This window comes from Ranitomeya variabilis, chromosome 5 (assembly GCF_051348905.1).
Source record: "Ranitomeya variabilis isolate aRanVar5 chromosome 5, aRanVar5.hap1, whole genome shotgun sequence".
Classification (NCBI taxonomy): Eukaryota; Metazoa; Chordata; class Amphibia; order Anura; family Dendrobatidae; genus Ranitomeya; species Ranitomeya variabilis.
The window spans coordinates 439,582,925-439,596,888 of record NC_135236.1 but is presented as its reverse complement, the minus strand read 5'-3'; the positions used below and the strand labels follow the sequence as shown (position 1 = coordinate 439,596,888).

General features: G+C 41.6%; 1 protein-coding gene across 13 annotated transcripts in view; it reads right to left on the bottom strand.

Moving 5' to 3' along the window:
• The window catches only part of SYT1 (synaptotagmin 1), a 1,039,255-nt gene that overhangs the window by 551,639 nt on the left and 473,652 nt on the right, over window positions 1–13,964 (bottom strand). For 3 of the 13 annotated variants that reach the window (XM_077265351.1, XM_077265362.1, XM_077265355.1), the window contains one exon: window positions 4,765–4,797. The exons of the other annotated variants lie outside the window; for them this stretch is intronic. The gene's annotated coding sequence lies outside the window, so the exon portion shown is untranslated. The remainder of the gene's footprint in view (window positions 1–4,764; window positions 4,798–13,964) is intronic. 13 annotated transcript variants of the gene reach the window in all.

The window sequence follows — 13,964 nt, the reverse complement described above, 5'->3', positions numbered from 1 at the left end:
CTCAGAGTGCCTCCACTAAATTTACACCTTTCTTTGCCAATCTGGGTTATCATTCGTGTATTTTACCTAGGACTCCAATTAATTCTCCGGTTCCGGCAGTAGAGGAAAGGCTGACTGCGATGAGGCAAAATCTGGAGGTTCTGAAGGAATCCCTGACCACAGCTCAAGAACGTTATAAGAGATCGGCTGATAGATTCCGTAAACCTGCACCCATGTTCAAGGTAGGAGATTCCATGTGGTTATCAACTAAGAATCTGAAGTTAAACGTTCCTTCACAAAAACTTGGACAGAAATTCATTGGCCCTTTCAAGATCAACGGTATTGTGAGCTCTGTGGCCTGCTGGCTGAAGCTGCCTAGGACAAAGATGGTACACCCAGTTTTTCATGTATCTTTACTAAAGCCTGTATCTCCTAATACCTTCCAGGGACGTGTTGTGCCACCTCTGCAGCCTGTGGTGATTGATGGGCAAGAACAATTTGTGGTGGAGGAAATTATTGATTCCAGGATTCGCAGGAATCGACTCCAATATCTGATAAGATGGCTGGGATATCCCCCGGAGGAAGACTCTTGGGAACCTGTGGAAAAAATCAATGCCCAACAGAAGATTTCTTGTTTTCATCAGAGACTCCCTGAGAAACCAGGTCCAGGATCGTCCTGAGGCTGCTTCTAAGGAGGGAATAATGTCAGGACTCTGAACATTTTTTACCTTTTGTGCATTACTGCCCTTTCCCAAGATGGCGTCTTTGGTCTCATGTGCACTGTGTCTTCCTGCTATAAAACTCCACCCCAGCCTTCAGTCTGTGCTTGAGTATTCTGCCTTGCATCCAGCTCCTGACCTCTGATTTCTCCCTGGCTATACACCTGCTCCTGTGAACCTGTGTGGTGATCCTGCTACTCTGCTCTGAGTTCCTGCTGCATACACAAGTTTCCAGTAATCCTCCTTCATCTGCTAAAGATATGATTTGAACTGCCTTTTAAGCATATCTATCTGTGTTTGGACTAAGAAAAGGATTTATTCATGTCAAGTTTCCTCAAGAATAACTGTGCTTCATAGACTTTCTGCTTGATTGCATTTCCCTCTGAAGTTTCCTATAGACTGCTAAGCTGCGTTTATTATTTGCACCAAGTGTTGTGGACTTGAGTTTCTCTCTGTACCTGTTTGAATCACCGTGTGATAATATAGACTTTACCACTTATAAAACTGTGTCCTGTAGTTGTCTTGTTCCACGCATCTCCTGAGTTATCCCCTATAATTATTACAGCTACCCTACAAGGTGAGATTTTGCATGGTTCCCTAGATCAAAGTTGATTGACAGTCATTTTGTATATCTTCCATTTTCTTACTATTACACCAACAGTGGTCTCCTTCTCACCCAGCATCTTACTTATGGCTTTGTAGCCCATTCCAGCTTTGTGCAGGTCTATGATCTTGTCCCTGACATCCATATAAAGTTCTTTGGTCTTGTCCATGTTGTAGAGGTTAGAGTCTGACTGATTAACTGAGTCTGTGGACAGGAGTCCTTTATAAAGGTGACTATGTAACACAGCTGTCTTTAATGCAGGTAACGAGTTGATTAAGAGCATGTAACTGGTCTGAGTCCCAGTTCTGTCTGACTGTGGTCTAGCTCCATAAGCATGTTTCCTGGCTGCAAAATCATCATTCATATTTCCTGACCCCCTTTCACCCTGTACTTGTCTGTCATTGTTGACCTCCTTCTCTCCTCCACACTTATTTACTCCTCACCCAATCACCGCCAAGTTTTCTCCTGACTATCCCCCATCCTCTGGAATTCTGTGCCCCAAAACGTCCGATTATCCACCACATTTGGATAAAAAAAGCTTAAAACCTGTAATGACCACGCTGCCATCTCAACACGATCGTAGCTACTGCAACCCACAACCTACTGTCTCATGCCCCATAATCCTGTAGAATGTAAGCCCGCAAGGGCAGGGTCCTCTTCCCTCTGTATCAGTCTGTCATTGTTAGTTTTGTTTACTGTAAGTGATATCTGTATTTTGATGTAACCCCGTCTAATGTACAGCACCATGGGATTAATGGTGCTATATATATAAATAAATATGTAATAATAATAATAATAATAATAATAATAATAATAACTGGCCTGTAGGAGCCATAACTCTTAATGGTTGGTAGGGGATCAAATACTTAATTCTCACTGCAAAATGCAAATAAATGTATATCATTTATAAAGTGTGATTTTCTCTATATCATTTTTTATATTCTATCTCTCCATGTAAAAATTAACCTACCCTTAAAATTATAGACTGTTCATGTCTTTGTCAGTGGGCAAACTTACAAAATCAGCAAGGGATCAAATAATTATTTCCCACACCGTAAATTCTCATCCTATCTATCTATCTATCTATCTATCTATCTATCTATCTATCTATCTATCTATCTATCTATCTATCTATCTATCTACAGTATATATATTAACAATGTTTATACCACTAGCATTATATTTGGGATTATCATATGGATATGCAGTAGGTCTCTCAGTTTGAGCTTAGTAAGCCAATAATTTCCCATTTTTATCCCCAACGTAAAAAATGGCAGCATCTTTCATCAGCAGTTTCTTTTGAGTCTGCTCCTTGGTCAGAGTAAGTAATTCCCTCTGTGCCTGGGCCCATTGCTGCTTACGTGAGGGATGAGGATTAGTAATATATGCCTGCTCTGCCTTTTGAACCTCAGAGACATATCCTTATCTTTAAGAAAGAGTCTGTACCCAGCAACACCAGAAATAAACTGTAATTGTTGCCTTATATCCCATGTGACTAATGGGTTTGGGTGATCCGTATTGTGAGACCAGAAATCAACATGTGCAGCGTAAACTGCATCAGAAACCAGCGGAGAATCTAGCCAACAAGGATGCATTTGCCAGATTTTAGAACTATTTGGGAGACCTATCTTCACTTATACTACTTAATGTGGAATGATCAGAAATTCCCCTAGTCGTATAACTAACGTCTTGAATTGAAGGTAAAAAATCGGAAGATGCATAGGCCAGATCCATCCTGGGAAAGGACTTATATACAGTTAAATAATAGGAAAACATCTGTTTTATGGCATACTTCCAACGCCATAGTTCTATGAATTGAAAAGCTGAACATCAGGCATTTAAATGTACAGCAGCCATGCTAGGATCACCCCTACGGTTTATAGTTGCATCACAAACTACATTAAAGTCATCCGTACATAATATAGGGCTAACAAAGTCAGAAGGTTGGGGCCAGTAAATGTTAACCAGCAAAAAAGATCAAATTACCTAGTGTGCAGTGTACCACAACATACCTTCCAAAATAATAACATGCAAACTGTGTCATTTGAAGTGGGAGGAATTTGGTCACTAGAGTAGACTCCCCCAGCAAATAGAATAAGTGGGAACCTTCCTTCCTTCAGACGGAACCTGAAAACCCACCTCTTCAGGAAAGCCTACAGCCTGCACTGACCCCGCTGCCTTCTCATCACTACCGAAGCTACCGCCTCACCAACATCGGAGCTCCTGCAACCCTCAACCTACTGTCTCCTTCCCTACCATCCTGTAGAATGTAAGCCCATAAGGGCAGGGTCCTCTTCCCTCTGTATCAGTCTGTCATTGTTAGTTTGTTTACTGTAAGTGATATCTGTAATTTGTATGTAACCCCTTCTCATGTACAGCACCATGGAATCAATGGTGCTATGTAAATAAATAATAATAATACTCCATTCAACTTGTGACATGTCAGGAAGGGATTAAATGTGATTTTTTTTATAGCTTCTAATTTTTGAAGCCATTGGGTTTTGAAAGTAACCCGATTGAAGCTCTATCCACTGGCAGCATGTACGTTATCAGACACTGGCTATATGATTTCACTCAGGTATGTTTCTCTCTGAAACACAGCAGCATTTTAGAGAAAAGCATACTTTAGAAGCCTGTCGGGGACACAACTGCATGAGTGACTGGCTGGAAAGGCAGGTCGTTGGTGGCTTCTCTGGGTCTGCTGTCCTTGTGTGCGTGTATTTAGAGAGACCTGTCAACAGGTGGGAAGGAGGCTCCAGGGACCAAATTTTTTGACCAGTCACAGGTGCGGCTTAAACCCTGGCGACTTTTAAAGCATTTTTTTTTCTGAAATGCTGCGGCGCATTTCAGAGTGAGGCAAACATGGCTGAAATGGTAAAGCCACTGCCTGATGCATCCTGCCACTGGATCAGGAAGCACGTATCAGCTGTGAGGTTCCATTAATGACATGGTGTTCTCTGACACATACATATGTGCTTAAAACAATTATGGTTTTTCACCAATTTAGTCAAGATCATAAGTTAATAAAAATGTATGCGCAGCATTACTATTATTTTCTAATCTCAGTAACAGAATAGTTTCCTCTAGCAATGTCAGAGCAATGTCTTTCTGCATTACACTCCATATTCATCTTTTGCCACTGGGCTGTCTTGGTATGATTGATTGCTGTAGTTTGTGTAGTCTACCTTTAGAACACAGATGCTAATGAGAGGTTACATCTCAAAGGATTTTACTGTCTGTAATAAAAAGTAACAGATAGAGAATATAGTTTGTGCACGGTCGAATGAAGTTACATTGTAAACTCCGAACAAATGCCAGAATATTCCTGGTTTCCCTTCGGTGAAGAATGAGTAACGGTAAGTAAATAAATAATTATAGACATTCATTTGTAGGATAATTATTGCGTATCATAAGAAGTTGCACGAAGCCGACTGGCTTTGTTGATACTTTAATTTTTATTACCTTTTTTCTCTTTGGAAAATGTGGATATAGCACCTGTAAAATATAATGGTTGTATGGTTATATATTGTAAGATGTCACTAGAGATGAGAATAATATTTACTAAAGATTCTCAAAGATACAAATCATTTTGATTGACTGGAAAACCTAAATCTTCAACCTCTTCCAGTTCTCAGATACCTTTGCCAAAATTAATTATGACTAAAAAGGTTAACAAACTGAGAAAAAGAAGAAAACTCAAGGATTAATATTTGGAGTTTTTAATAAAGAAAACGATCGTGTGAATTGCTGAAGTACAGAGTTTAATTTACCTGAATACAGTCTACCGGAAAATCCAGACAAACACGGCACTTCTTCTTTTATGGACAGGTGGGTTATTATCATATTAGAACATGTGTGATTGCTTGTTACCTTTGCTCATTACATTGGTGGACAATCAAATCTCTCTCTGTCCTGGTTTTGATACAGATTTGTAATGCTAACTATGCAAATAAATAATTGCTGCTCCTTTCACCTCTTTATGCAGCCCAAAGAACTAAGATGAACACTTAGTTTGGCCTAGCCCAAACTGTAAATCATGATGTTGTGAAGCTTCTGGTTCAAGCAGAAAAATGTGTTTTTATGACTCACCATGGGTCTCCTTAAGGATATTATTCTAATGGTCCACTGCAGTGTTTTTACTTTTCATGTAATCATGTGTTTTAATCATGTATGTCATCAATCAACTCAAATGAATTACATCCTATTGATTAATGCTAAAGTCAGATCAGCTACCAATGGGACTGTCATCTGGTAATTTGGGGCAGTGTTTAATTAAGGGTCAATTATTGCATCAAAACCTTGGCCAACCACAGGGTTCTCTTCTACTCTGCAGTTCAACCTTTGGTCTAATAGGAAATAGCCATATTTAATTTTGTCTTAGGAGTCAATTACCCACTACTTGAATCTATTTCCTATAGGCTGATTATCATATAAACTATGATACCTTACTGATGATGGTCTATCATCTAGGTGCAATAATATCAACACATACTGAACTGAACAGAAAGGTTGTTAGCACTGATGTCTGTTTGAATAACAGTAGTGTACATGTTATGTCATTATCCTCTACTTTGACCAGCATTGTTCACATTGCTCAGCAAATGTTTTTGCTATATACTCTGTGGACAGCATGAGGTAGGGGTTAAAACACTGAACTCAATGATGTGTAACATGTCAGGCTGTGTTGTGTTGTTTACTTAGACCGAGTGATGATCATTGATTTTACTAACTGGCATGCACATGCTACAAAGGATGACTAATAAATAGTGTTGAGCATTCCGATACCGCAAGTATCGGGTATCGGCCGATACTTGCGGGTATCGGAATTCCGATACCGAGATCCGATACTTTTGTGGTATCGGGAATCGGTATCGGGATTAATATCAATGTGTAAAATAAAGAATTAAAATAAAAAATAGGGATATACTCACCTCTCCGGCGGCTCCTGGACTTTACCGCCGTAACCGGGAGCCGTTGTACCTAAGAATGCGCACTTGAAGGGCCTTAGATGAGGTCACTGCGCTCTGATTGGTCCGTAGCGGTCGCGTGACCGCTACGCGACCAATCACAAAGCAGTGACGTCACCTAAGGTCTTTCAAGCGCTTGAAATACCTTAGAAGACGTCACTGCTTTGTGATTGGTCGCGTAGCGGTCACGCGACCGCTACGCGACCAATCAGAAGCTGCGGACGTCTTCTAAGGTATTTCAAGCGCTTGAAAGACCTTAGGTGACGTCACTGCTTTGTGATTGGTCGCGTAGCGGTCACGCGACCGCTACGGACCAATCAGAGCGCAGTGACCTCATCTAAGGCCCTTCAAGCGCGCATTCTTAGGTACAACGGCTCCCGGTTACGGCGGTAAAGTCCAGGCTGCGTCGGAGGGTGAGTATATCCCTATTTTTTATTTTAATTCTTTATTTTACACATTGATATGGATCCCAGGGCCTGAAGGAGAGTTTCCTCTCCTTCAGACCCTGGGAACCATACAGGATACCGTCCGATACTTGGTGTCCCATTGACTTGTATTGGTATCGGGTATCGGATTAGATCCGATACTTTGCCGGTATCGGCCAATACTTTCCGATACGATACTTTCAAGTATCGGATGGTATCGCTCAACACTACTAATAAACCAATTACAAATCCATGTGTGTCACTGATGCATAAAGGGTCCAAGGACCAGCCTACCTTGTTGGATCCAATAAAAGAGCTACTGTAAATTGTTGAAAAATGTAGTGCTGGGTATAACAGAAAGGTGTCAGGACACACAGGGCATCACTGTTTTGTGGGTTTGGGGATGTGTAACTGCAGGCTAATTTAGAGTACAAATAATGACTTGTTCAACTTCAAATACATCAAGAATTTGCACCTGAGTATAAGAACTGAACTATGGACCAATGGTACAAGGGGGTCTAGTCTAGTTGATATGGACAGTCAGGATGCACTATGGGAAAATAGGCAAGCTGGCAAAGTCAGTGTGATGTTCCGCACAATGTTATTCTAGGAATCCTTAGGTAGAACATTATTGGATTATTTATATATATATATATATATATATATATATATATATATATATATATATCAACTACACAAATTCCCTTTAAAGAGCCATTTGGAATTAGAAAATAGCACAATTATTACGGGTTGTGCTTGGCCTACAACAATGTCAGTAGGCTTTTCCTAATTTATCTGAGAGCATCAGTATGTAGGGGCAAGTTATTGATTCCAATTGATGTATCACTTACTAGGTCACTATATGTTGTTTCAATAAAATCAGTGTTTTATTAGCAGGAGACTATCATTAGAGGACTAGTTGTCTCAATCCATGTAGTCCTCCTGCTTTGTGTAACCATGTCCCCATCAGTGATTAGGATTGCTGGCCAATCCATATCCATAGTGTACACAGAAAGCTGTCAATCAGTGGTAGGGGTGGGATTATACTTAGCTCAGCACTCAGAGAACTGATAGATCTGCAGCAGAGAAAACTGTGATTTTTATCAAAACTGCAGCAAGTAGCCAATTAAATGACATATCTCTGGAATCAGGTTTTCTGTCCTTATATCGTTTTAAAGAAAATAATGTTCCATGAAATATTGCAATATGTGCACTTTGACCTGACTTTCCAATCACTGTAACTGAATCTGCTCAAACATCCATGGCACAAGTCTGATCTGTGGGAGGCCAACCTCACCACTTACAAGATTGAAAGAATATGTTGGTGTCAGAACGGACCAGACACTGTCAGAGGCATTGTGCTATGTCATATATGTCAACGTTTTGGAAGCCTACACAATATAATACAAGAGGTTTTAATGTAATAGCTGATCTATGGATGATAGATCAGTCGCAGTGTCAGACTGGGGTGCCAAGGGCCCACCAGTAACTAACTCCAGGGCCCCACTTTTTGGCTACATGCTCATGTGACAATATCCTCAATCACAAATGTATATAACAATGAACTGGGTAGATTGGTAAATGACTAAGATGCCGCCTTTGTCTGTACACAGTGATTTATGTATATTGTGCCAAGTACTGCTCATATAAGAGGGTGGTGGCCCACTGCTACACAGGGGCCCACCAGAGGATTCTCCTGTTCTCCTGTGGGCCAGTCCAAGCCTGGATCAGTGCGAGATATAACAAGTACTCTGTGCTACAAACATTGAGTCAATCAGCTGTGCACATGCGTAACTACGGCACCACTGTTTGTTCAGCCACTACAAAATTTCATTACACTGAATTATGGAAAAATAGTACACCTTTCAAACTGACCAAGCCAAATAAATACCTCAGAAAAAGCTTGTACTTCCAAAAAATTTCTTTTAGAAATGCCGGTTATATAATATCTATTATTTTGACATCTGCAAGTATGTTATGGTATAAGAAGAGAATTTAGATGGAAAATAAGTCTCTTGGAATTCTTTAAAACCCTAAAGTGTGCTTCGAGTTTCACAAGAAAATGCTTTTCGTGCAGTATAATTATTTTGCTAATTTTTTATTAGTGATTTTTTTTTGTAAACCACAGCACAGATTACATGAAGTTTGTGCTGCGGGTTACACCAATCTAACCTGCATCCTGCCCTTCTTGCTAGGCTAGCACTTTTAGTTTGGGAGTGGGTGCAGTAAAATCCTATGACTCGCTCCTGCGTTAATGATGGCTGTCTAACAACAGGAGAAGGATGCTACACTTGTCAGTCGTTTACTGTATCTGGCTGCACTGACTTTGGGTGGTCCATGCTGCAGTTTATCAGCAAAAAGCGCTATTAGAGTGATGTATAAAAAGTCGCGCACTATAATCATTTGCGAAAGTATAGGTATGCTTTAAATGGAGGTTTCACAGCATCATTTGACACTTGTCATTGGAGTCATTTATCTTTCTAGCAGAATCAACAATTTTTAATGCAACATTTTGTGAAACCAAGTAGAAGTGTTGGCAATCATTTTTTGACTAACATTGGATACGTTTAGCTGTGTGATGTTAACATCGTCAAAAGTGAAAATATGCATGTAATAGTATAATATTAAAACCATGATACATTCTCATTTTCCAATAAAAACAGGCTAACTTTACCGGAAAATTAGACCTTCATATTATGCCATGTGCCAGGATGCACTGAGACTATCATTTCATGAAGTCAGTAGACATGGAAGGTAATCAGGCCCAGGAAACTAAAAGCATTCTGCTAAAAGCAACACCCCATTCTAATTTGGGGGTGAGAAAGAAAAATTAAATCATGCAGCATATACAGAGTACAATGACAGCTGTTGTCAGATAGTTGCATGTGAGCTTTCTACGTGTGGTTCCTCCTAAGAGTTTCTTAGCAGGATGCTTGTGTGGCAGAGTAGTATATTACCTACTATTACTACAATTCAATCCCAATTTGATATACACTAGTGTTTGCTCTGCCAGGGAATGCTCCAAACCTCTTGCTGAGAATATACAGTATGTAGTGTCCAATATTCAAATACCTGGCTAGTTACGGCATATCACCCAAAAATCATTAAAACAGCTCTATATACAATATCAGAGAACCCAACAATAATCTTGTTTTGATGATCTGGTGGGACGGTATATAATTCTTCTTTGTCTTTTTCTGACTTGCTCTAGGCTGATTTATTATCAAGCCACATAAAAAATGAATGTGCAGGAAAACAAAGAAACAGTAAAAGTCAAACGGTGCAAAATCTTTAATGAAAATCAATTACAAAACTGATTTTTTAACTACAACTTCATGAATTTAATAAAAATTAAATAAAAACCTGTCCTCAATAGTGGACAACTTTTTGAGCCATGAAAAGATTTGGGATGATATTTTTCTCTGATGATGTACCATTAAAATAATGAAAGACTGAGTAACAAAAGAAAATGCAAAATAGAAGCTCAGTACACATTGGAATAAATAAATAAGAAGCAGTAAGTACACTAATAAGCATTATATTAACAAGGAAGAAACAATCAGCACATTAGCAAAAAAGCAACATGTGCCGAGGGCTGTTCACGTGGGGACTTCATGACACATATTGTAATTTCAGAATTTAGTCAGCATTGGAAAGCCAAGCACAGAGTGTGAAAATGCTGGAAAAGTTGCAGAGGACATTACACTCAGAGCCAAAGGAAAGTAGAAGGGAGATCAGAAATAGGGCTGCCATTCCAGGAGACGTTAGTACTATTTTTTCACCCTACATTTATTATGAGAATAATATAGAACATTTGAGTTACATTGAATAACTGATGAATATAGCATTTCCTTGGCCAAATCTGAGCAAATTCTAATTTCAGGAGATTGTCTCATTGTTATTAAAGGGAAGGTGCCACCAGTTTTCTTGTAGTTTTTTTTTTTGTGAAATTAAGCTTTAAATAGTAAATAATAGTAAAATGTATTAATGCAATGTTTGCACTGTTTGCAAACATTTCTATATGAAAAATGTTATATATTTTCTTACAAATATATATATATTTACCACTAGGGGGAGCATTTTCCGTTTTAGACCTCAAGCAGCTATAGTGAGACTTACCAGCTTTACTGTTAGCTGGAAAATTGGGGCAGTAACTGCTGACATCAGCATTTCCCTCCCCTTTTGGGTGGTCTAGTATCCCTGGGGCAGAATGAAGAGCAGCATCACAGGGCAGCACCATTTTGTGTGTGACTGTTCTGTGATCTGCTATCACCAGCAGTTACTGCATCAGAAACACAGCTACAGAGTTTACAGAGGAGAAGAACACAGTGGGCTCAGCAGCATCATGGACCCAGGAAGAGTGAAGACATGTGGTGTGTATGGAGCAGCATTATCTGAGCTGGAGCTGTCTGTGACTCATCCCTCAGTAAGATAAGAAGGAGCTCCAGGTCTGCAGTGAATGGCCAGGCATTGTGGAGGGGGGAGAGATACATTGGTATGGCTGAGAGAGACTGATGGGAGAGAGACATGTAGAATGATGAGTGAGACACTTGGAGCGTGATGGGGAGAGAGATACACATGGAACAGCAGGGCTGAGACACATGGAGCGTGATGGGGAGAGAGAAACACATGGAATAGCAGGGGTGAGACACATGGAGCATGATGGAGAGAGAGATACACATGGAACAGCAGGGGTGAGACACATGGAGCGTGATGGGGAGAGAGATACACATGGAACAGCAGGGGTGAGACACTTGGAGCGTGATGGGGAGAGAGATACACATGGAACAGCAGGGGTGAGACACATATGGAGCGTGATGGGGAGAGAGATACACATGGAACAGCAGAGGTGAGACACATGGAGCGTGATGGGGAGAAAGATACACATGGAACGGCAGGGGTGAGACACATGGAGCATGATGGGGAGAGAGATACACATGGAGTAGCAGGGGTGAGACACATGGAGCGTGATGGGGAGAGAGATACACATGGAACAGCAGGGGTGAGACACATATGGAGCGTGATGGGGAGAGAGATACACATGGAATAGCAGGGGTGAGACACATGGAGTGTGATGGGGAGAGAGATACACATGGAATAGCAGGGGTGAGACACATGGAGAGTGATGGGGAGAGAGATATACATGGAACAGCAGGGGTGAGACAAATGGAGCGTGATGGGGAGAGAGACATGTAGTATGATGAGTGAGACACAGAGCGTGATGGGGAGAGAGATACACATGGAATAGCAGGGATGAGACACTTGGATGATTTTGATATAAATCCGCAGTGTAGTGCACAACCAATGTTAGTCAATGGGAAACTGAGAATTGTTATGCACATGCTGCGGAAAAATACGCGCGGATTTGCAGGGTTTTATTTTCCGCAGCACGTCAATTCTTTTTGCGGATCTGCAGCATTTCTGCACCCATTGACTACCATTGAGTTAGGCAAATCTGCAGCAAAACTGTCACGGGGCTTCCGCGACAGAGAGGTTCCAGAGAACCGCAGCGCGCTGGGCCTCGTTCACACACAGTGAGCAGAAGCTCTTCACCTGTACTCTGACCTGGCTGCTTTGTGCCAGCAGTGCAGGAGTTAACCTTATTGCTGTGTTGCTGAGAGCTGGGTCTCTTAGCTGAAGTGGATCTTGTAATCTGATCCTCTATATAGACCCAGTCCTGACTTCAACTATTGTCAGTGATCAGTTCTACTGCCTGGCTTGGAGGTTGAAGAAGCGTAGTGTTGGAGTTGGAGGTTTATTTACAGAGATTGATGTCTGCTGTTTTGGTTGCATGTAAAACCTGTTTTCCTTCCTAGTTTATTTCTTCTCTTCCCTTCTCTGTGTTTCCTCTGTGGTTGTGTGAGCATTTGGTGAGTTTGAGACTTTTACTTACCTTGTCTGTTTACCCTGTTGTTTGTTGTATAGTTACACTGGTGCAGTTCACCTCCTTTGGGGGGAGAGGGGGCCCCTGATAGGGCCAACTCAGGAGACAGGGATATGCTGGCAGCTCAGGCCTCCTAACCATCATAGGTACCCCTGAGATAAGTGAAAGCCAGGGCCCCATTATTGTGGCAGGGTCAGGTGCGGGTCCCAGTACGCCATCCTGCCCCTTTATCGCCATTTACGGCGTGACAGTATCATGACCATAAAAATTTTCTTGGTCCAATATGGACCCCATTGCTGCTTTAGCTGGACAAATGCAGCAACTCAGCCTAGAGGTGGCTGACCTCCACTCGGCGGTTGTGAAGCACACTCCAGTGGCCACTGCAGGGTTGCTACACCTCCACAAGCTTTGCTGGAGCCTAAAATTGCGTTACCTGACAGGTTCTCTAGGGGGCGTGACAAATTTGTTACGTTCAGGGAGGCCTGTAAATTGTATTTTAGGTTGCATCCTCACACTTCAGGTCCTGAGGAGCAGAGGGTTGGAATTATTGTATCGCTCCTACAAGCCTGGGCATTTTCACTTCCCGCTGACGCTTTGCCGTTACGGACTGTGGAGGAGTTTTTTCGAGCCTTAGGTCAAGTGTATGATGATCCTGACTGCGTCTCCCTCGCTGAGTCCACTATACGCCATCTTACACAGGGAGACCGGCCAGTAGAGGAATACTGCTCTGAGTTTCGGAGATGGGCTACTGACACAATGTGGAATGACCCTGCACTCTGCAGTCAATTCTATCAGGGTCTATCTGATAAAGTAAAAGATGCTTTCGCCCTACAGGAGACACCAACCACACTGGAGGCAGCTATGCCTCTTGCGATCCGTGTGGACCGCTGCCTGTGCCAGAGACTTAAGGAATCGCCGCTATTCAAGGGCAATTCAGATTTGGACTCACCAGAATCTGAGTCTCTAGGAGAACCTATGCAGTTGGGTGGCACTTTTCATTCTAAGGTGGCTGCAGTAGTTCGGCGTAAGGAGGGTGCATGTTTTTTTTGTGGCAGAAGAGGTCATTATGTGAATGTGTGTCCATCTAGAAAACAATTGCCGAAAAACTATTGAGCCCGGGTTGTGGGTAGGTTGGCAACTCGGGTGTACTAATTTCCTCCTTAGGTAAACCTCAATTTTTCCTACCAGCCGAGATTCGTCTTGGTAAAGTAGGTTCAATATCTCTGCCTTTCTGGATTCTGGGGCAGGGTTTAATTTAATTGATGCAGGGTTTGTTCAGGCACATGGGCTTAAGACTCAAGAGTTGTCTAGACCCATACCTATAATTGCCATTGATTCTGCACCTTTGAGTCAGGGGACTTTCACTCAGATCGTCCGTGGGGTGAG